Source organism: Ambystoma mexicanum, chromosome 10 (assembly GCF_040938575.1).
Source record: "Ambystoma mexicanum isolate Mex_15411 chromosome 10, UKY_AmexF1_1, whole genome shotgun sequence".
NCBI lineage: Eukaryota > Metazoa > Chordata > Amphibia > Caudata > Ambystomatidae > Ambystoma > Ambystoma mexicanum.
The window spans coordinates 243,163,639-243,186,852 of record NC_090932.1 but is presented as its reverse complement, the minus strand read 5'-3'; the positions used below and the strand labels follow the sequence as shown (position 1 = coordinate 243,186,852).

At 45.1% G+C, this 23,214-nt stretch overlaps 1 protein-coding gene across 1 annotated transcript in view; it reads right to left on the bottom strand.

The window, feature by feature from the left end:
* Positions 1 to 23,214, bottom strand: part of CLSTN2 (calsyntenin 2) — a 3,665,407-nt gene that overhangs the window by 1,538,786 nt on the left and 2,103,407 nt on the right. The window lies entirely within an intron of this gene.

Here is a 23,214-nt window from a genome sequence, read left to right as displayed (position 1 = left end):
CAGACAGTCGAGAATTCGTTAATACATTTTTTCATGCCTTGCCCAAATATATCATGACCCAGCTCGTGAGGGATTTTCATGAGAAAAGATCTTTAGACTGGGTCATTGAACAGGCTACCCGGATCTATGAGGTGCAGAAGCCCATAGAAAATAAAAGCAATGCCCAGAAAAACCCCAAAGCCAACAGCACCCCTGCTGCTGCCAAGGTGGCAGAGGTAAAGGTCACCCCCGTTTTGGATTTGGAGATGGGGGGGCCTAAAAACCTACCTGCACCTAATAATGCTAGGCCCAGAAGGTCCTCGGGCCAGTCACAGACAGGGAGCCAGGGAGGCAGCCCCACAAATGGGGTCCCTCGCTCTCCTGACTATGTAAGTCCTCGCTACAAGGGAAATCGACCCATCCTGGGTTATGTGTGGACTCCTCCAGCCCAGGGGGGGGGATCCAGCCAAGCACCTAACCCAGGGAACTTCCCTCCAAACTTCCCACAGGAGGGCAGAAATTTACCAAACCCTGGGCAGAACTTTTTCCCCAGATATCCACCCGACTTCCAACCCCAAAATCATCCATCCTTCTTTCCCCAATTCCCTGAGCCCAGACCACTGAATCCGGGAGAGGGGAGGCCAAGGGTGGAGGGGTACCCAAATCTTCCCAACCAGGGGTACTACCAAAGAAGGGACAGCTACCCTTCCCGGGATCAGCCCAGGGGAGAAAACAGGGCCCCGTATCAGCCTGAGCGAGTTTCCCAATTAGAGCGCCAGGTTCAAAACATGGCGCGGGATCTGGGTCACATACTGAGGGCTCAGCAGAACCCTCAGATGGGCGTGCCGGCGCAGAACGCACCCAACTCTGGACCTGGTGCTCCAGAACAATGACGGGGGCAGCACCCCGATAACACACCGGTTCCCAGGGAGGAGGCACAAAGGGAAGGGGGGTGTAAAGCCTTGGAGGAAGCTTCCTTCCTCACTTGTAAACAGCCCCTGGAAACCCAGGAACCGGAAACGAAATCTCTTGCCCCTGAAAGTCTGCCCCCTAAGGAGCAGAGGGGGGGTGGGAGAAACAAAAGACCCAAACAGACTCAGTTTGAGGAGGAGGTACAGGTCTTCCAATTTGAGGGAGAGGGATCCTCAGAGGATCCTGGGAAAAGGATCTTCTCCTTCAGAGAGGGGGGAACTCCTCCCAAAGAAAAATGGGTCCCTAGGGATGCAAATCCAGACTGGGGAGATGTGGAGACTGAGCTACCGCCGCCCACCATCTCATCCCAGAACCAACATCAAGAAAATCCCCTGGTTCAAACCCATCCTGGGGACTGCCTCCAAAAAGGGGGGGGGCAGCCCAGAACCGGAACCAGGGGAACCCACAATGGCTCTGATCTCCAGTTGCCAACTTTTTCTTTCAGATTCCCAAGACTCTCCACAGAATTCTGCCCAAATCTCTTCGCTATCGATGTCCAAAACCAGAAAGTTAGCCCACCAGTTGTCCAAAAATGTACATTATCTGTGCCCCCTTGAGGAGAAGGAGGGAAGATATTATGCCCCGGTACAAGTACAGGGGCAGGGTACAATCTCGGCACTGGTGGACACTGGATCTCAAGCTACCCTTCTGTCCAGAAGGGCCTTTGACGAACTGAATGCAGGAAGGGGAGAGAATTACCAAATTCCTCTCACCTCTCTTCCTGGACAACTGCAGAACTTTGACGGGAAGGAAATTCCTGTTGAGGGGACTGCAGACTTGGACATTAAGATCGGGCGACACAAGTTGAAACACCCGGTCATAGTTGTGACCCCAGAGGGCACCCCTTGTTTACTAGGGAATGACCTCCTGAGAAGGTTGTCACCCCTAATAGATTGCGTAAACAAGGTCCTCTGGACCCAGACTAGCCGACCCATAAAATTAAAACAGAGTGTCAACCATGTTAGTTTAAACGGCACATGCCACATGGTTGAACAAAAATCTGACCAAGTAGAATTTCACTTCCAGAACAACCAGATTCCAGACGTGACAGTAATAGCAGTAGGACAACAGACTGGTGATGGGGGGTCCTCTCTATTTCTGAAAATCAACCTTCCTTCCAGTCTAAAGTGGTACTCCACGCTGGAAGGAAACACTTTGAAATTCTATACCAATCCACAATCTGAAACTCCCACTCCTATAGTCCAGAAAGATGTGAAATCAGCTCAGAGCCTGGCTGATATTCAGCAAATTGGAGAGCAGTTGTTCATCCCTGTTCAGTTAAATGATGGGAAGGACTCTGTTCTCTCTCGAGTGTGTGTGAACCACGGTAAGAGCTTCATCAGCGAAGCCATGTTTCGCCAACTCCCAAAAGATCCAGCCATTCCCACCTTCAAACTGATAGACAAATGGGAAATGGACCTGGAAGCACCTAATTCCAAACATCTCCTGCCAAGCAGGTGTATGCTCAAAATCTCCATTGGCAACAAGAGCATAGTCCACAATTGTTGGGTCGTGCGAGACGTCCCTGCCGCCTTTTACTTAGGCAGTGACATTCTCAATCGCTTTGCCATTAGTTTGGACCTAATAAACTTCAAAGCTTGGTCCCGATTAGCGGATAATCCCATGGGCTTTGATGATCCAGAAAAAGCATTTAGGTCAGCTCAATTGCTACCTTATGCAGTTGAAATTCAGGTTAAAGAGGAAGTCACCATCCCAGAAAGGACCCGACAATTCTCCCTGGAAGTGAAAGTTAAAAGGGGACAAGAGTTGAAAAACCCTGATGCTTACATACATCTAAATGCTTCTTTCCAACAGCAAGGGTTGGGGGTAAACCCAACTCCATTAGTCAACATAGAACATGACACCATTCTAATAGAGGTGGATAACAGCGACTTAAAGAGTATTACTCTAGCCGCAGGCACCATTATTGGAATGGCGGTTGATGACCGACATTTTTCCATCGACTTAGTAAATGAACTGTTAGGACCAATCCCCAAGGACTGTTTTGACAGTGACAGTGATGACAATACAACACCAGACAGGATTTCTACCCGGCATGGGGGGAACTTCCTGGTGTACACTTCCTGCCCCTATGGTAAGGAAGATGTGACTTGTGACTTCAGGAGGGATGAGGTGATTTTCCAAGTCCATGAGGGCTGCCTTTCCCACCTGAAGCCTCCGGTCCAAATCAGCACTCTGACCAGGGACTTCTCCACCCAGCTGGAGGAGGCCGCGGAGATAGCCAAACCAGAAGTCTTTCCAGGCTTCAGGCAGATGGTGGAAGAGAGAGTCAACCTAGCTGATGCCTGTGTGACTCTGGAACAAAAGCAAAAGTTGAAACAAGTTTTCTTGGATTTCCAAGATCTCTTTGCGGTAGACTCATATGACTGTGGTCGCACTGACATCCATACAACAACAATCCCCACGGACCCTGGCATGACTCCTGTGTTTGTGAAGCAATATCGATTGCCTCTCGCATCAATGGAGTCCCTTACTGAAATAATTAAGAACCTTGAGTCCCGGGGAATAATCCGTCCAGTCCACAGCACCTTCAATAATCCGGTGCTGGGAATATTGAAGCCAAACGGCCAGTGGAGACTCTGTGCCGACCTCAGGGAGCTCAACAAACGGGTCCATACTTCCCGATGGCCTCTGCCCTACATTGACCAAGGGCTGGCCCAGATTCAGGGGTCACAGGTATTCACTGCAATAGACCTGACCAATGGATACTGGACCGTGCCTGTCAGTAGGGAGGACCAATACAAGCTGGCTTTTACCTTTGGGGGCCAGCAGTACACATGGACCCGGACTCCCTTCGGATACCTTAACTCCGGTAATGAGTTCAATATTTTCCTACATAAGGCCATGCCCGACCTGGGTACGAGGGGTAACCTGGCTTATGTAGATGATGTCCTCATCAAAAGTTCATCTGTGGAGGAACACATAGCAGAGATCCGTTATGTTCTGACACAGTTGAGGGCCGCCGGAGCAAAACTTTCCTTTCAGAAAGCACAGTGGTGTAGAACCCGTGTTAATTTCTTGGGGCATGAGATTACTCCTCAGGGTCTCTGTCCCCAGGAAAAGAAAGTGGAAGCACTTCAGAAACTGAAAGACCCCACAACTCTGCGGGAACTAAGGAGCCTCCTTGGACTGACTAATTACAGCAGAAAGTTCATTGAGGGCTACGCAGAGATCACCAGACCCCTGATTCATCTCCTGAAGGGGGGGGTCAAGTGGGAATGGGGTCCAGAACAAGCCGAGGCAGTAAAACAACTCAAAAGAAGCCTCTCACAAGCGCCTTGCCTAGCTTACCCTGTCAGAAACAAGGAGTTCTTCCTGGAGACGGGGTTCTCTAATACGTGCTTGACGGCAGTATTATATCAAAAGCATGACAAGGTCAATAAAGTAATCTCCTATGCGAGCAAAACTTTATCCTCTGTGGAGGAAAAATTCAACGATTGTGAGAAGGCACTCCTGGCAACGGTGTGGGCATTGAAGAATTACCGCCCGTTTATCCAGGGGGAACACATCATAGTGGAGACTCCACACCAGCCTCTGCAATATCTCCAAAGTGACAGAATCCGGGCCGGAAATGTGAGTAATTCCCGAATTACTTCCTGGATTCTGTCAATGCAAGGCTTTCCTGTGGAGGTCAGATATGGCCAAAACAAGAAGAGTCCCCTCGCGCAAGGTCTGGCTGACTTGCATGATTGTGCCAGAGAAAACTGTCTCGAGGACGAAAGTCTAAAAATAAAGGACAACATGGAGGCATACCTTAATTCCCCCCACAAAGTCTTTGAAGAAGACAAGTGTGAGGGAATGCCCACTGTGTATGTGGATGGATGCTCTTACCATGTCGACAACAACGGGGAGAAAGAACTGGTGGCCGGCGTAGGGAATGCATGGGTGAATGAGTCCCCAGAACCCTCCGCTGGATACAAAATTGGTCCCCGAAGTAGTCAGGTGGCAGAATTGATGGCTGTGCATCAGGCCATCCTCACTGCTGTCCAGCATCAACTCCACGAACTGGTCATAATCACAGATTCGGATTATGTACGGAACGGGTTCGTGGAGCACCTGGTTAATTGGAAAACCAGAGGCATGTTATGTGCTAACAACAAACCCTTGAAACATGGGAAGTTGATCCAAAACATTGATGATCTGGTCACATCGAATGGGATAACCATCTACTGGAAAAAGATCAAGGGTCATTCCAAAGTAGAGGGACCAGACAAAACTGGAAATGACTTAGCTGATCAGCTGGCCAAAACCGGGGCCATCCAAGGGGATCTAATTGAGATTGAGTCCCTGTTGGGGGAAATCCAGGTCACTGCAATCACTAGGTCCCAGACAAATGCTCACAACGACCTTCCAATTGCACAATGGAGTAAGGAGACCCCTGATGCTGATTTGATTACTGCTCAGAAGGGGGATCCAATTGTTGGTAAATTTTACCAGCACCTTGATGACCCTGAGAACTTTCCCCTAACGGATACCGATTACATTGGGAAAGAGGACCTAAGAGTGTTGATGAAATGTCCAAAAATGTTCCGGATCCAAGACGGTTTGTTGGTAAGGAAATCCAAAGCTGGCCACGATCAGTGGGTGGTTCCTACCTCATTCCGAAGCCTGATGTTAAGTCACGCCCATGATGCGGCCACTGCCGGTCACAGGGGGTTTCACACAACATTGGAAATCTTAAGAGAGGTTGCATACTGGCCACACATGGGCCAGGACCTCAACCAATATTTGAAGGGTTGTCTTGTGTGTGCACAATTTCAGCCGACATCCCTCACACACCGGGCACCTTTACAAAAGAGGGGGATGACCCTGCCATGGTCAGATTTACAAATCGACTTTGTAGGCCCTGTGATTCGCTCGGCTAGGGGGAATAAGTACATGTTGACTGTGACATGCTTGTTTACCAAGTGGGTGGAATGTCTCCCAGCCCCAAACTGCAAGGCAGAAACTGCAGCTGCCTTGATGATTAACCACATCTTTTCCCGTTTTGGTCTACCTCAAAGGATTGAGTCAGACAGAGGTAGCCACTTCACCAGTGAAGTAATGACAAAGATGTGGGAGATACTGGGGGTCAAGAGAAAGCTGCATATTGCTTATAGACCAGCTTCTTCTGGGGCAGTAGAGAGATATAACCGGACAATTGTGAGCATATTAAAGAAGTTTGTGGCAGATTCTGGGCCAAGTTGGGATATCCGATTACCTCTGGTCCTAATGGCTATCAGATCTACCCCTTCATCTGCAACCAAAATGTCACCATTTGAGTTGATGACTGGGCGCAAGATGGTGCTTCCTCAGCATTTGCTCTACAGGACCCAAGAGCAGACACTAATAAATGCCTCCACTACTCATGAGTATGTGGAGAATTTAAGGAAACACCTCCAACATGCTTTTGCTTATGCTCAGCGGAATCTAGAAAGATCAGCTGATAGCATGAAGACCCACTATGACCTGAAAACTTCCAGGAAGGAATATCAGGTGGGGGACCGGGTCTATCTATACAACTTCCAAAGGAACCAGGCCAAGCAGCGCAAATTTTTGCCTACATGGAAGGGACCCTTTGAGATCGTCGATAAGATCTCCCCTGTGGCCTACAAGATCCGCATCCCCAAAGGCGGTTCGGCCGAGGGGGAAGACAAGTGGGTCCACATAAACCAGTTGAAATGTTGCCATCCCAGGCACACTCTGCAACAACTGGAGGAATCCTCTGGAATCCTAGCGGGTACTGTATCAGACTAATTCAGTTCCAATCATAAAACATACCACATCTAGTCTCTAAAATATTGTGATTTGCATGAAACTGTCTCTTAGTTATACTGTTTTTTTTTATTAAAATAAGAATGTAATGTTTCGTTATGATAAAATGCATATGCTGCCCCACTATCTCAACAGTGGTGGAGAAAAAAAAAATCGTCTATGAGTAGATATTGCCGCTCTTCCTTTGTCGTCCTAGGAGAAAGAAAACCTGAAGACGGGCCAAGGAGGATGATACGGAGACCGGGAACGAAGATCCAATGGGCCCAGTGGACCGCCCAATATTCCCATCAGGACCGGCGAGGAGAACCGATCGATCAGTACCGGATGGAGGAAAAGATGCTGAACTGTGCCATCTATTGGAAGAAGATGAGGAAACATCCCAGATCTTGCGAGTCCCATCAGTGAAACCGAATGGCCATCGCAAGAGGGGGGCTTGTGGGATGTATTTACCCATGCATCCGAGCCATACCTCAAAACTGTGCAGTACTGACATGGAAAACTCATGATGGCCAGAGCTTCCCAGAAAATGCACAGGGAAATGCATGAAGAATAGGCTGCCACTCATTTTTGCCGATGTTATGGGCACAGAAGGACACTGCCTAAAACCACCATTGGACTACCCGCACAGTAGTCTGAAACCATGGGGAATGGCAATGCTGATTGCCAAATGCAACCTAGAATTGTGGGGAATTCATTTCTTAAATCCCAAAAATGGGTGCAGTACCAGTACTCACCACTATCCAAAAGCCGGCGTTTTAAAACCACTCTGTTTCCCTGAAGGCAAGTCAAAATGCCTATTTTCAAACATTGCAATATGTGCAAAATATTTACTGAACACCAGCAGACATTTGGCAGAATGGAGTTTTGTGTGCCTACAAAATCTGGGAAATGAAGAGCTCAAAAACAATGCTTATAACAAAAATGCTATGGAGTCAGCAGCTTAAGCCTAACTGCAACTGGATTTAAAACCACCAAAATCGAAAATGTTAAATTAAATGAGTGACCTATGTTTGGTGTCACATGCCTTTGTAACTGTTGAAATGTCATAGTTTTGCACTTAGAATCAGCATTCTAGCTGCATGTGTAAAATTACAAGTTATTTTAAAAGCAACAAAAAGTTAGCTGAAGGTCTGGCTTAAGGAACTTGATTTTGCCTAGCAACGGATCCCATCAGGAGTGAAACTTGAGTCACAACTATGTTCCCAGGCCAATGTTCCTTTTGCTGCCCACACTAAGGATATGCCATCTATCTGATAATTGAATTTCCTGTGCTCTGCCAGAGAGTGAACAAAGCCCTCTCCACTCAGGCAAAGGTTTTTATTACAGACGTCGTAAAAAGTGGCTTCCTCCTGGAGAAGCTGGGAGGGGCACTGCCTGTGAGAAGCAAGCTGGCTTGGCAGAAACTGGAAAGACTGGGTTCTGTACCATGTGACCTGAAAAGACACACCCCTGCAGCAAGGATATGGTTTTATAAAAAGGGGGATAATTCATAGTGCGGACATGTGAAAATTTTATAAATGATACCATAATTCTTGTGATTTTTCTGCCCACAGTTTAAGACGTGGTAGGAACCGGTGGTATGTTCAGGGGGGTTTTAGCGGAAAAGTGGATATTACTCTAAATGTGTGCATGTTAAAAATCTGAAACTTCATCAGTTAATGTCCCTACCCCCTGCACACATGTATGTAAAGTTGGGTCCATGTCGGAAATTGAAAAAGCAGTTAAAAAGTCAATTATGTACACTCTTTGAATGCAAGCTCCGAGAATGAGCAGATTTGGACATAGACATGGCTAAATTCAGCCACACCATGTATATGTAATTTCAAACAACTGTGTAACTCTGAAGTATGGATTTTGATCATATATATATTTGGGTGCACAGATGATAAGGGAGGTTGTTTCAAGAGATCATAAAATGACATCAATCTGACTCACAGTTCAGTTTGCCAATCAAGCGGAGGAATGGAAGCCTGACCAATGACGAATGAGAGGGGCAAGTCTAGTGATGCAACACACACACCCATTCTCAAGAAACAGATAAAAGCAGAGAGTCAGGACACATAGAGACATTCAATTTCATCTGCCGCTGGAAGCCCTGCCGGAAAAATCCATACTTACCTCCATCAAACTCCAGAAAGCCAAACTAGAGACTTCAATCTATCCAGAGCAGAGACCAGACCAGAGAGAAAGCAGTGCTGTGCCTAGCAGAGACCAGACCAGAGAGAAAGCAGTGCTGTGCCTAGCAGAGACCAGACCAGAGAGAAAGCAGTGCTGTGCCTAGCCGAGACCAGACCAGGCGCTGTGAGCAGAATCCGGAAAGACCTGACCAGACTGAAGATCGTGACCAAGTCGCTTTCCTGTTCAAAATCTCTTGTGAGTACTTAGCAAAACTCAGAACACATCTCTTAGTTTAAATTCATCTAATTCAATCTATTTAACCTAAGTAGAACTGCCTCCTATCTGTCACCTGTCATTTCTAGTAAAATTTGTCATTTTGAAAAAGTGTGCGTTTAAAATTTACAAAACCAAAAACGACCTTTACTAAATTACTCATATCTCCGCCACCGTTTGGGCTAGAGACTTGCAATAACTTTCATTTGGAAGCTGAGATCCCAGGCTTTCCTAGGACCCCAAAACGGTAGAGATAGTCCTTGTGGTTCCTTTGTAATAGCGCTCGGCGCATCCGCGAATTTTGCCGCGATTTGCAATTTCTTCACATGTAAAAAAACTGCTGCTGCCTGATTTCATTTGCCAGAAATTATCCCTGCATCATTGCTAGTGTGAGCCTGGACTAATATTAACTAGATACCACTCACCCTGAACCTCTGAAAGGGAATTAAAAACATTTCCAGCATATTTCTCATCCATTGCTAGCACATATCAAAGCATTTTGCCTGTGTTTTCAAAACTCCTATCTGTTTTCTGTAGTGTAAGCTTGCTGGGGTGAACTGATTTACATTGATTGCATTTCTGAGAACTGTGTGTTTTCCTTCCATTTCCTTGCCTTGCATCAAGGGGGGGAGGGGATTGCCAGAGAAAAGTGATTACATTGTTTGTTGAAATCATATTGAGTATTTCCTATACTGCATTTCATTCATTCAACCTTGCATTTCCTTGAACCCTATAAAGCATTCTATACCACATTATACTTCTGTACCTATTTACCAGTGTGCTACCTTATCCATTTCCTGTCAACTCATTAGTGATTATAAGAAGTGTGCTAGTGCCAGATTCTCCGTTGTTGATCTTTATCATATCAGATTAAGTGTGCTATTCAATTATTAATTTATTATAAAGTGTGATCTATATATCTCTTGTTTAAATTATCAAATAAACCTTTTAAACTTGCAAAACAGAACTACTTCTTGGCTCAGTGGGGTCAGGGGGATTCCAAGAGAGGGGTGTTATATAGGGGTAGTCATCCAGAACGCATGAACTGGACCTAAAGATATATCAATAAGGGTTTTCATTCAGTATTCCAGACTAGGCGTTGACTTAGCTGTAGTGTTGAATTGAATCCTCTTACAATGTCATTTACCAAAGTATCGGAATTAGTGGAAAAAGCATAATCCATGATGCTATGAGTTTTTGGCCAATTTGGGTGTATTGGGAGAGGGTGTCAGATGGCATAGATCCCTTGATCATTGTGAATCTAAATGAATAAAGAATATTTGCTTACTCTAGTCCGTACTTACAAAAATGGGCAAGCAAGTCCTCGTAAGACGAGTCGGATGAAGTGCAGCCATCTCTTTCTGGGGGGGGGGCAACTCCTTTGGGATCCTAGAGTTAAAGTCCACACAGATAATACAAGGAGGTGTCCAAGTTGGAGGTGGAGCAATGACTCCACTTCAGACATAACCAAAGCAGGAGGTAGCCAATAGGGAGGGTCAAAGATATTCACAATAATAAAGTCTTTACAGCCCCCACCCGAGGACCCAAGACAGAATGAGATTTTCCCACTAGTATGTTAGGCAAATTCAAAACTACTTCCACCATGGATAGATGGCTCTTAACGGCTCTTAACGGCTAGCATTAGGCCTCCTCTGGGGCAGCCCAACGGACCTGGAGTGCCACCACAGTATAATTGTCTATTTGCTCTGTCAGGCCGCCACTCTCAAACAGATGATAGTGGCCGCAGGTATTCCAACTAATTATCAGGGTCTCTGGAACCGTATCAGGAGCGGGAGGCCTAATTTCTCATGCTGGGCTACCAGTTTAGCCAGCCAGGCCCAGTGGGATTCCTCCCCTTGACCATGATCACTGGTCCCCACGCTACGTAGTAAGCTAGGGGTGACAGTTCATTTATTGCCGTCTAGGTCAGCTTTGTGGGGTGTCCCATTCCGTCTTAGTAAAGAGAATCTCTTATCATACTCAATTTCTACCATTTTGTATTCATAACCCATGCAGCAGAAAGAACCCACATGTTCCTATACATAAGACATGGTACTGTTTGCAAAAAGAAATACAATTGAAGTAGTATTGAGCACTTGTTCAAAAATATCGACGATTTGTATGTCATTACTCGGGATGTGTCAAAGAGGGATGATGCAGTGGAATAAATCCAGTATATGTGCCTGGTTGAAGACCAAACCTTCATTGGCACAGAAGAGACTCTGAATCTGTAGGGCCTTACCAGTTGTTCTGTTTTTAGGGTCGGCCACCCCCCCTTTTTGAGTTCAGGGGAAATGGCCACTGGCACCCCAGGTTGGGTCTCCAGGTAGGTTTCTGATCAGCAATCTATTCCAAGTCAATAGTGGAGGGGCCAGTGATCCAATTGGACTGGGACAAGGCATCGGATGTTGTCGGCAAGGCATCAGATGTGGTTGTGAATCGCTTAAATTGGTTAGCATGCAAAGAGTTTGATTAGTGTCAAGGACCGGATCCTCCATGTCTGTATCAGCAGCCATACTTGTGCAAGATGATTGTAAGGTACTGGCATTCTTCTTCTGGTTTAAGAGGGAAGATGACTTTTCAGGGTTATTAATTGAAGACGTCCTTGGAATGCTGGTAATTGGGCAACCCGAGGTTGTAGAACCCATAGTGGGAATATTTTGATCACTGTCCAGATCTATTGTCTGGATTTTGGCCGGTTCCCTCGAGTGCACCGCACAGTTGGTTACAGGTGAGAGGCTCTTACTCACTTCTACAGTTGGTTTCAAGGGCTGACTAGATTGAAACATGGGATTCAGTGGGACGGCTGGTTTACCAGCAATACGCTCATTCTTCAAGCATTTCTTCTTGGTTGCTAATTGTTCGCATATCAGCACATGTTTAAAGGGTTTGCGGAAATGGCCTCATCTCTCCAGTACTAGTAAGCGGTCAATGAGAATTTTGACCAGGGCCTCCCGGCTACAATTCAAGATTGAGCAAGGCAGGGGGTAGTTCAAAGGCAACTGTTCTGAGTTGGTGAGGATTGCCACAGTAGGTGAAGAAGTGGTGACAAGACTCTGAATCTCGGCCATAGTGGACATCTGGCTATTGGAAGAGGTAAGATGGGTGTCCAGCGAGGTCTTGGTCTTTAATAATTGGTCACCCTGAGTTTCGAGCCTACTCATGATAATTCCAGTTGTATTAGTGAGCTCTATTAGCAACATCTCCAAGATGCTAAAGATCATCGCGGATTACCCACTTTCATTCAGCATATCAGTGGAGGTAGGAGAATTAGATGGACAGGGCAAAGTAAAGCCATTGAAGCACAATAATGTTACAGAATGAGGGTCCGCCACAAGAGACGTGTGCCTCGATAGCTATAGAATCCCACTATCCCAGGTAGGATGACTTGTCTCCTCAGCGTATTTTATAGTTGGGGCAATGATGGTAATGCAGATACTGGCACTGGGCCAGCTTTGTTACATGTTTGTAACCCGTTCTCATTTGGGAGATGAAGTCCATCTTGCGGGGTATCGGGCAACACAGGACTGGAGATAGGATTAGAGGGAGAAGAGGGGGAGGTGTCAATCTGGTGCACTGTAACATTGGTGAGGGCATTCACCACGGTTGCTATTTTCTTGGATCCCAGGCAGGCAAGTGATTTAGAAAACTCTTCCAAAGGGCCCCCATTGCAAGGTCCCCCAACAAGATCACTAGAAATATCGTTATTGGTTGCAGGGAAGTAATCCGTCATTTTCTCAATTGCCATGATTACTTTCGGGGGTCCCCCCAGCATCACAGTTTTTTGGGGACAGGCACACGCAGCACGCGTAGTCTTTTTAGCAGGGATGTCCGTTTCATCCAGTGTCCGGCCAAAGCCATCTTCGAAGCGTGAGGCTCACAAACCTCATCCAAGGAAATGATGGGCACTGACCGAGTGTCCATAGTGCCTAGTTTTTTCAGTGCAGCACATTTCGCTATGCGTGCAGCAAGCAGGCAACCCGTCCTGATGCTTCAGTGTAATCAGAAGGAGTGGGGGGTTAGCCCATGCTAGAGATGGAGGAGCTAATGGCAACGAACACAGTCCATCGGCTGCTCCAAAAACAGGGACGACAGCATGCAAAGACAGGGGGAAAAACAAGCAAAGAAACATTCAGGTCCAAAATGGAATGTATAAGAATTATAGCGCCGGATCACAAGTCTTTAGATGTCCTTATCACTGCCTTATTAATCTCTGAAACAGAGCAGCACAGCAACTCCAGAGCACTATGCAAAGGACACTTTGGGGGTAAAGTGGTGCGTGCACGGGCAACACATAAAAGCCCTCCTGTTGCCGCCCCCCCGTTGGTAACCCAACCAAAGCCCCACACTTACCACCACAGGGAAAGCCACTCAGGCGCCGGCCCTTGCACTAGGGCTTGTTCTTGAGGATAGACCGGTGGCGGTCTTGGGGAGAGGCTGCAGGATTCTGTATGACACAGGACCAGCAGGACCAACTGGCTAGTGGAAAGGCCCCCACAACGTCAAGCCACACTGCAACTTTCAACTTCACAACAGTCAATGGGCGGCTGCTTCCTAAACTCTGTACCAGCATGATCACATTCCCCCTCTCTTCCTCTCGCCAGCTCTGGCACCAGCACACCACGGCACACACGTTGCATTCACACACACACACACACATACACACATACACAGACATTTACACATGCAAGCATACACACACCCACACACACACACACACACACACACACACACACACACACACACACACACACACACATACACAGACATTCACACATGCTAGCATACACACACCCACACACACACACAGACATAGCCACAGATGTGCACAAATTCAAATTCACACAGACACACAGATTCACACAAACATGGTTTTTAGTGTTTTATTAAAATCTGCCACTTGGTTAATATCCTTTGCTCTGCCCCAGCTCGACATTTCATGAAATCCATATTGGAACAGGAAGCAGGGAGGGAAGTTATTTGACACTTAACTCCCTGAGTCCTGTCTCGGGCTCCAACCACAGGAAGACATGAGTAGAATGTCCAAATATGTTTGAGTCTATTTGACCTAAAACATTTGACCTAATCACATTGAATCGAATTGACTTGACATTTTGTTCAGTCTAAAGTGGCGGGGCTACTCCCCGCAACACCCACACTTACCCTCAACCAAATCTTTGCCCTTACCCACACCTGTATACATATTTAATTAAATTTGAGCGATAAAAGGTCAACAAAATGAAATCAAATATTTTAGGTCAAATGTTTTTAGGTCAATTATGCTAATACCTCCAAATAGATATCTTATGGGTTGTGCTTCTTTGCCCTCTTTGCTGGCTGAAGGAAAAATGCTCTCAAATGACTGCTCAGCCTATCTGTCTTTGTAATCTCTCTCAGGAATGCTCAAATGTATTTTTTTTCCTATGTAAATTATTGCCTGAGGACCGAACTCTCGATACTGTTAAGGCTTGTGTCCCTAGTCATTGCCCCTAGTCTATGTTCCTTTACATTATCACTTCGGCACCTGGCATCCTTCATCTACCCATACATGTCATCTTTTACAGACGCCCTTCACCGGAACCCTTCGTGTCATTTCTCCTCAACATGACATTGTTCCCTCTAATAAATAAAATGCAATACAAATGCTTGGGACAGCACTAGCAAATGAAGCCCTGCAGGGGTTCTGTCCCTGCGGCCAGTTGATCATTATTCTGTCAGGCACAACACTCTGGATATGGAGCCCTGGGCATAACAGAATAAGGGACGGTCTCAGCATAACGGGTTGGGCTGTATCCCAGCTTCCATTATGCAATGGCTGCCATCGCTGAAAATACAGGAATGGTGAAGTTGCTGCAAATGACTTTGAACTATTTGACAGCTAAGGCCTTTTAAATGCGGGCCATTGTTTTGATGAGTGCTGACTCTCCATTTGAACTATCCATCGCTGCTACGTCTGAATTTGCAGGAATGTATTTTGCTGTCTGGTCGAATTGCCCATTTCAATAAAGTGTATTACTTAATTTTTTATAGTTATTTATCGTCTTGCCTAACCTGATCCGATGAGAAAACGTCATTTCTATGAAATGATTCACTCATAAATGCAAAAGATCCCACTTGCGATATTTACTACTCACATTAAAATAGTTTACAGCCAGTGTGCTTTCATGCATTGCAGTGCACAATATAGAGAACCGCCAAACGGAGCAGGAAGTGCTGGGGGAAAATTAAATACTTCGAAAGAGCTCTACTTTTAGGGAGCCTGAGCTGTTATTAAGGAGTGATCTGGTCATTTTTAAACAGTGTTTCTATCTAAAAAAAGATGCTGTTTTCCCTCTGAAAAATACATCACAATACATTTAAATGGAAGGTGAAAAATCCACTTCTTTGTCACCCTTAAATATTTATATTTTTCCATTTGAAAGTCTAATAGGAAAATGACAGTGAGGAAGGATAGAGAGTGCAGAAGAGCACCTGGACGAATACCCTGAGACTGTAGTTGAGGAAAACACCATTTGGGAATGGGTTTCGGGAATTAGTTCAATTAGTTTAATCCGTCCGTCTACTGTAATACAAATATGACACTCCCATTAATGAAACCTCTGAAACTGCCTGCACATCACATGGGTGTCAGGTGGGCACATGTCATGCAAGACGCCCTTGAGCCAATCTTGTCTTTTCTGTTTGTTTCCAGTTTTTTATCCAGTAATTGAAATTTAGTTTTTCCTGAAATTAGTGATATATATGTTATATAATGCTATGTATGTAATTATATTTTATTTCATGCAAGGTCGTTATCCAGTGCTGAATTTCACCTTGCAGTAGCTTCAAACAGCAATGAGGAATAGAAGAAGACAATATTCAAAGTGAATAAATGAAATCTGATTCCATATGCACAGAAGACCGGGTGGATTTTCTGAGTGTAGCTGCATTTACTACCATTGTGTACTATAATGTGCAGGAAGGGAATTGCAATGGGAGCAGCCTGAGGGATGGAGAGCTCTAACCCCATAGCAAGTACATGTAGATGGGTACTGAACCAGCTGGTAATGGTAATGGTAGGTGGACTTTAGGCATGTATTCGGCTGCAGACAGAATCTGGATAGAACTTGGCTAATGGGCCAATCATAGGCACTTGATATCTATGTGTTGCTTAACAGGAAGCCAAAGTAGGAGTCTCAGAGTAGCAGTGATGTGATCAGATCCCCACACAACTCAGATGAGATATGCAGCATAGTTTTGAACACTTTGGAAAGAGCTATTTTCTTTGGCTTAGCTGTCTGCATGCATTATTCTGATATTGTCGATTTGGGACATGGCTACAGTGATTACAAAGGGAATTCTTTGGAGAATCTGTAGGGGTGAGAGGACACCTCCCAGTAACCTCTGATTGATTTTGTGACAGCTTTTCTGTGTGGGATGAAGGATAGGTCTTTATCAAAGATGGCCACCAGGTTGATCACTTGAGCAGTTGGTGTGAGGGCTGCACCGAACTCCGAAGGTCACTGTAAAGGCTGGTGGATGGGTTATTCATGTTGCATGATTAGGACCACTGTCCTATAGGTATTCAAATAAAGGCAATTAGTAGCCAACCATTCAGGGAAATGAATGAGGTGATCTTCAAACCGTTGACAACCCCATCTTCTTCATGTCATGTTATGTTATGCTATGAAGCTTCCATCACCAATATTTTGGTATCAGTGTGCTTGGCTTATCTATAAAGTAGGTGTTTGATGTGCCTGCCAGGGATGAACAGACCATAGTCTAACCAAAGGAGACAAGCAAGTGGGTAACATTTTTGACAGACATTTGGAGGGATGAAGTAGCCAGGAAGAAGTAAGTATGTGATTTTGTGTGTGTGTGTGTGTTTGTGCATGAGTGTGTGCGTGCATGCATGTGTGTGTGTGTGCGCATGTGAGATCAGCATTTGAGGAAGGTGGCGTCTCTTCGTGTTAAGTAAACAATTGGCTGTTTGCTTGTAAAACCAGTTAAGGCGTGAAGTGATTGGATTTGTAATGGGCCTGAAGTGTGTTCAAGGTGCTCAAAGTGCTCATTAAACACGAAGGTCTTCACCTGGATTGGGTTTATCCTTTTAACAGACCAGATCATGGAGATATAGCTCCAGGCTGCCAGGCATGGGGATGGAAGAGTCCTGGCCAGGTTGGGTTTAATGATGGAGGAGGAAGTGAGACTTTTGGATGCAGGGGCTCAATGGTTTTGCACCCAAAGGCACCTGTCAGTACACATAAACCTCAAACACCCCAAATTTCGAAGCTGCTGTGTTTGCCTTTTATGACAGGAAAGCATTGCAACATTTTCCTTACTCTGTCCCATGCTAAACCAGCTCAGACAGTTAGCATAGAATGGAGGTGTGCAGTACAAAGAAATGTGGATGTTGTTGGGAACCAAGGGCCAGGGAGTTCAATGAGCAGGGCTAATAAATTAAACACATCATGTTTGGTCCTAGATGGAAAGTATGTGATGTTTGTGATCTTTGTTCTTCTAAAGGTCAGCCACCTAACAGCACTGAAGATTGTGGAGAAGATCGTTCCAGCTGCAAGCCAGTAAGGTAAGCACCAGTATCCCCTGGAGAAGAACCAAGGTTCTCTCAGCTTCCAGTGAGGACCAATGCCCTATTTTATAGTAGGGATACAATAGTGACCCTGGAGATACTTCTAGGTTATGGTGGCTTTCAGTAGGCATGCTCCATGCTGAGGACACTGCTCGAAGGCTGCCTCCTGAGTAGTGTCTGTGGCATGCCAGCAAATATTTTAAGGATTCCTGGATTGTTGAGGAGACTCTGCTGATTTAGGGTTTGCTAGGCTCCTCTGTTAATGGTCTGCATATAAATCACCCTTTTCCAACCCAGTGCCTGAGCTGCAGTTGGCTTGTTAGGTGTACAATTGGCTTTGCAGATTTTGAGGACAGTCGTCTGGCCCAGAATTGATACAATGAATCTGGAAACTTACAAACATGTGCCGTAAGGAACAGAAATGGGGGCAAGAGAAATGGTAATCTGGGAATTTTATAAACTTGGAAACCCTTTCAATTCAACAGGAAGGTTTGTATTAAAGCCTCTCACACTATCACTGAGTTTCCTGCAAAGCTGACATCCAGACATAGGGCCTCATTCCGAGGCTGGCGGTAAGGGTTAACGGTCACCGTTAATGGCAACGGTGACCGTTAACACTTACCACCATATTCCGAGTTCCCTTTTGCGGGTCCCCATTCCCATTGAGCCCTATGGGGGCAGGAATGGGGATGGGGAACCGGTATGGTGAATGGGGAATTACCGGTCCCTCCAACCTTGGAATGGACCGGTAATTACTCCATTCACCATGCCGGATTTCCATGGAGTAAATAGCTCCATGGTTGCTTACCATGGTGCTATTTACTCCATGGATAGCGCCAGCCTCGGAATGAGGCCCATAGACCCTTTACCACCAGTAAATTGAGGGTTTGGGCAGTAAATGAGCTGGTAAACCATGTGTATAAAAACAACATAAACAGCGTAATTTTTCATAAAACGGTGTGCTCCCAGCATACATTTGAAATTACCTTATTTTTAGGGAGGATGAGTACCAGCGGTGCCATATAGATATTGAAAAACGTCTGTAGGAATATAGTACATTTAATTAATTCAAATGAATGATTCCAGGCTCAAAGCAGAGCAGCAACCCACACAAAATCAGCCTAATTCAAAGCTGCAGGGAAACATCCTTCCCTTCGAGCACCCCTTCCCTGCCCTCTCCCAATCCATGGGACAACCCTGCAACCTCCTTTCTCTCAGCTGCTCTCCTCCGCCCACATCCTGTTTTATGCTCCATTGGGGAAACCCCACCATGCCCAAACTCCTAACCCACCCTCCCATTTCCCACTTAGAAAACATTCATATACGCACATACACACACACACACGTGCACCATACACATATACATATGCACACACATCCAGATATACATGCCCCTCCCCAAATCTCCTCCTTACCTCACTGTCATTGCTGCTGTTTGTGCCACTTACTCGAAAAAAGCGTCCACTTCCTGTATGTGCCTCCTGTATGTGCAGTCAGCACATCCGTTGTTTCCCCGACAGGCTGCCATTCGCTGAAATTGGCCTGCCAGGAAATATTTTCAAGGAAAGTGGTATCCACGCTTTTACATGATCCCCACATAGAGGAAGAGTCCGCCTGTGGAATGTCCTATTGTCCAATTGAAGCAGTGAGCATCTATATGCATTCCCATAGAATGAGGCTCACACTCCCCATGTTGCTTGCATCCCCATTACACCAACTCCGCTGAAGAGCGGCATGTAGTATTTCACAAAAACCCTGCATTTATCGGTCAATTAACCAATGATGTCAGGAGAAGCTTCTGGTGAGGATGGTGATTTTATTGGTGTCCCCCTCTCTCGCGGGATCCTTCTGATAAGAAAACTGGCCTCAGTGAAGTAAGATATACCACAATAGAGGGCGTCACTGGTGTGAACATGATGAAGAATGACACTCATGTTTTTGTATAGATCCCAGGCATGGTACTTTCTGGTACTTTGCTAGGCTTAATAAATATTTCTACTACTACAACTATTGATCAATCAATCAACATTTCTTTATTTTAGATTATCAGAAAAGTCCATGAAAAATACATCATACAAAAAGAAAAACTGTTTGAGAATAAACACCTGTAGCCATTAAAGAGCAAAGGGCAACACTTCATTTATAAAATCACATGCATCACATTAATAAAAACGCGTGCATATTATGAGTCTGCACTCGTAACCATTCTCTAAAACACAACAAAACTCTAAAAAGCCATAGTGCTTGTAATTTAGAGTCTTCTACTAGACATCACTTTTTTCTATGATTGCATGCCCTTCTGTTTTTCCCCTTTCTCGTGATCCGCAGGCTTTCATAATTTATAGGGATACATTCCAAGCAATAGCTGGCGAAGCTGTGTTGAACAGGAAATAGAGAGCAGGCCTCTGCTGAGTAAAGCCCCTGCCTACAAACAGAGGTTTCAGGTACTTTTTCCTTAGATATCAATAGGGGTTTATAGTCATAATACCGAAGTTCGAAATCTCGAAAAAAAAAATCTCGAAAAAAAGGCCGAAAAAAAAATATCGCATTTTTTATTATGACTTTTTTTTTCGAAATGGGGGGTTCCCCCCCAACCCCCCTTTGTTTCAATTTTTTTATTTTAACCCTTTTTTTTACTTACCTGACCCAAAAAATACATATATAAAAAAAAAAAAAATCGATATTTTTTTTTTCGAGATTTTTGTTATTCGAGATTTTTTTTTCGGCCTTTTGACGACCACTAGCAATAGGCTGGACAAAAGGATAAAAAATGTGCTAAATCGTCATGCCCAGCTTGACACAGGGCAATTTGATCAAAAAATCCAGCCAGATCTCCTGCTTAGAACCCCAACCAGTGCAATGCACCCAAATGTACACTTGTAATGGGTGTCCTCTGATATTTAAAGTTTGACCAGATGAGATACTCTTTCATTGTGTTTGTTGAAATTCTCATTATTTGCCTGAGCATTGTTTTCAACAATTCCTGTGTCTCTCTGGCATCATTTAGCCACTCTGCAATGTGCTTCTTTAGATAATGATCCATACTATTATCTAGCACTACAAGATTGAGGATCATGCACCCGTGGTTTCTTTATGTCTTCCCAAGCATGTCCTTTATCATTTTCTGTGTAAGCCAGCCTTCAGGTTGGTCCTGACCCTCAGCCATGACATACTTGGCTCCAAAGCCAATACATCTTCCAGAAAGGGGAGGCCTATCTAAGTTTGGGGCTGACATAGGTAGACCCAAAAGCAGTTTTATAAAATGATTTTCCTCTTTTTGCAGTATTCCATTGTCCCCAAACCCGCAAAACGCTGCACCATATTTGATCGCCCCTATAGTACAGGCATTATAGATTTTTTTTGGAATGCAAAGTGGTTGTTACTTATGTCGTTTCAAAATCTGTGAATGCCACCTGCATATTTTTTCATAATAGGACCATGTTTACAGATGTGTGCATTCCCAGTAAAGGTCTCATTAAAGCGCACCCCCAGGTAGTCAAACTGGTTCACTCTTGGGATCACTCTCCCATCAAACATGATTTCGGGGAATTTGCACAATCATTTTTCCCCAGACAATTATTCCCGCAATTTTTTAGTGTTAACATTCATGTCCGAATCCCTCATGAAGACCAAAAATGTGTTAACTAGGATCTTCAGTGCTCTTGGGGTCTGTGCAATAAGGACTGTATCATCAGTATAAATTAGGGCTGGGGTTGACATATTACCCACCCTAGGTACATCAGTGTTACACTCCAAGAGCGTTCCCAAGATGTCATTAATATACAGCGAAAAAAGCAGGGGTGCCCCAACACACCCTTGTCTGACCCCTGTGTTAATTGAGAACCAAGTTGTGCAATGACCCTGCCTATCAGATCAGATACAGGCCTCAATTCACCCTATATAAGACTTCTAGGATATCCACGATGACTGCGGGCCAATTATATGACCTGAGCACATGCCATCAGTTATTCAGATAACCTTTATCAAAGGCAGTGCTCAGGTCCATAAATTGCAAGGTAGATTGGTTCCTTTTTAATATTCCGGGAGTGGTTTATTATCAAGTAGACATTTAAACATTGCTCCATTGTCTCTAGTTTGGGCCTAAACCCCAGTTGGATTGGGGATAGGATCTCATGATGTTTAACCAACTCTTCCAGTTTAACAATTAAACACTTCCCAAACATTTTGAGACTCGTATTCAGGAGGGATATTGGCCAATGTGACTGGGGGCTTTTTCTACAACGGTTGTCATAAATGGAACTATAATCACTCTTAGACATTCCTGTGCTATGGAATTTTTTCTTATTGTCGCATTGAACAATATTATTAGAATTGACCCCCATACTTCAGTATTGTCTTGGTAAAACTCGACCGGTATCCCATCACTGCCAGGGGCCAGGCTACATTTTGCACTTTGAATAGCTTTTGCACCTCTTCAAGTGACCCAAAAATGAACTTACGGTTAGGTCAATTTCTCCGAATAAGAATTAATTGCTCTGACATCCGACAATTCGATGAACATGCACTTGATCATACAAACCGGTTGAAACAACGAGGCTACCCAAGTAAATGTATAAAGATCAGAAAAAAGGGAACCAGAAGCATCAAACGGGAAACATGTTTGACGAAACAGATGAGTTTTGTCGAAGAAAGAATGACCTGTGTGACGACATATAGACCAATAAATTCAGTGATTAAAAAGAGTGTCCTGAAACACTGGTCCTTGGTAAACACTCCTGACTTCCACCCTTCAAAAATCAGATATGCCTTTAAAAAAAAACAACAACCTGAAGCAGATGCTGGTACACACATACAAAGAAGAACAAAAATCGAAAACACACCAAACCACATTGTGGGCACTACCACCCGTAACGGACCACCACAAGTGTGGTCAATGCTCAGTATGCGATTTAACAACTGTGTGGGAGCGAGGGGTCGTTTGGGCCCCCCTCACATATTCTGCTTGTTATGGATCACTAGTTCATGCAATAGTGGGGGACACCTTCATTGCCCTTGTGCTAACATTAGCATAGGTGGGGCTATTGAAGGGCACACTTTGCGTCCTTTTTGTGTGCCCTCGACTCCATCTTTGGACTAGGCCTCACTTCGATAGTACAAAAAGGCTTCTCTCCCCTCTGCAGCGCCGCGCACAGCACGCTGACAGCCCCCTCCTTTTCTTCCTTGTCTGAAAGCTTCCCAACTCCCATTCTCACGGATGCGCCAAGGATAATTGAAACAAACACCACAATGTATCATCTCACTCTTCCGCTGTGATCACTGCCTTGTGTGTGAACCGGCTCGAACCATGCCATGTAGCTCATCCATCTCAAGAAACCTACCCTTCCCCCCATGGTCCCGCTGTTGGAAAATTACTGACAATGTAACCCTGTGCCCTCCTAATGTATTCTCTTGATGTACCACAAGTGTGACCCTGCTGTGCAGCCCAAGCCACAGTGCCCCAATAAACCCAGACCTCTGTCTCAGTATATTGTGCCCTAAAACCAACACGTGTCACTATAACTCCCCAC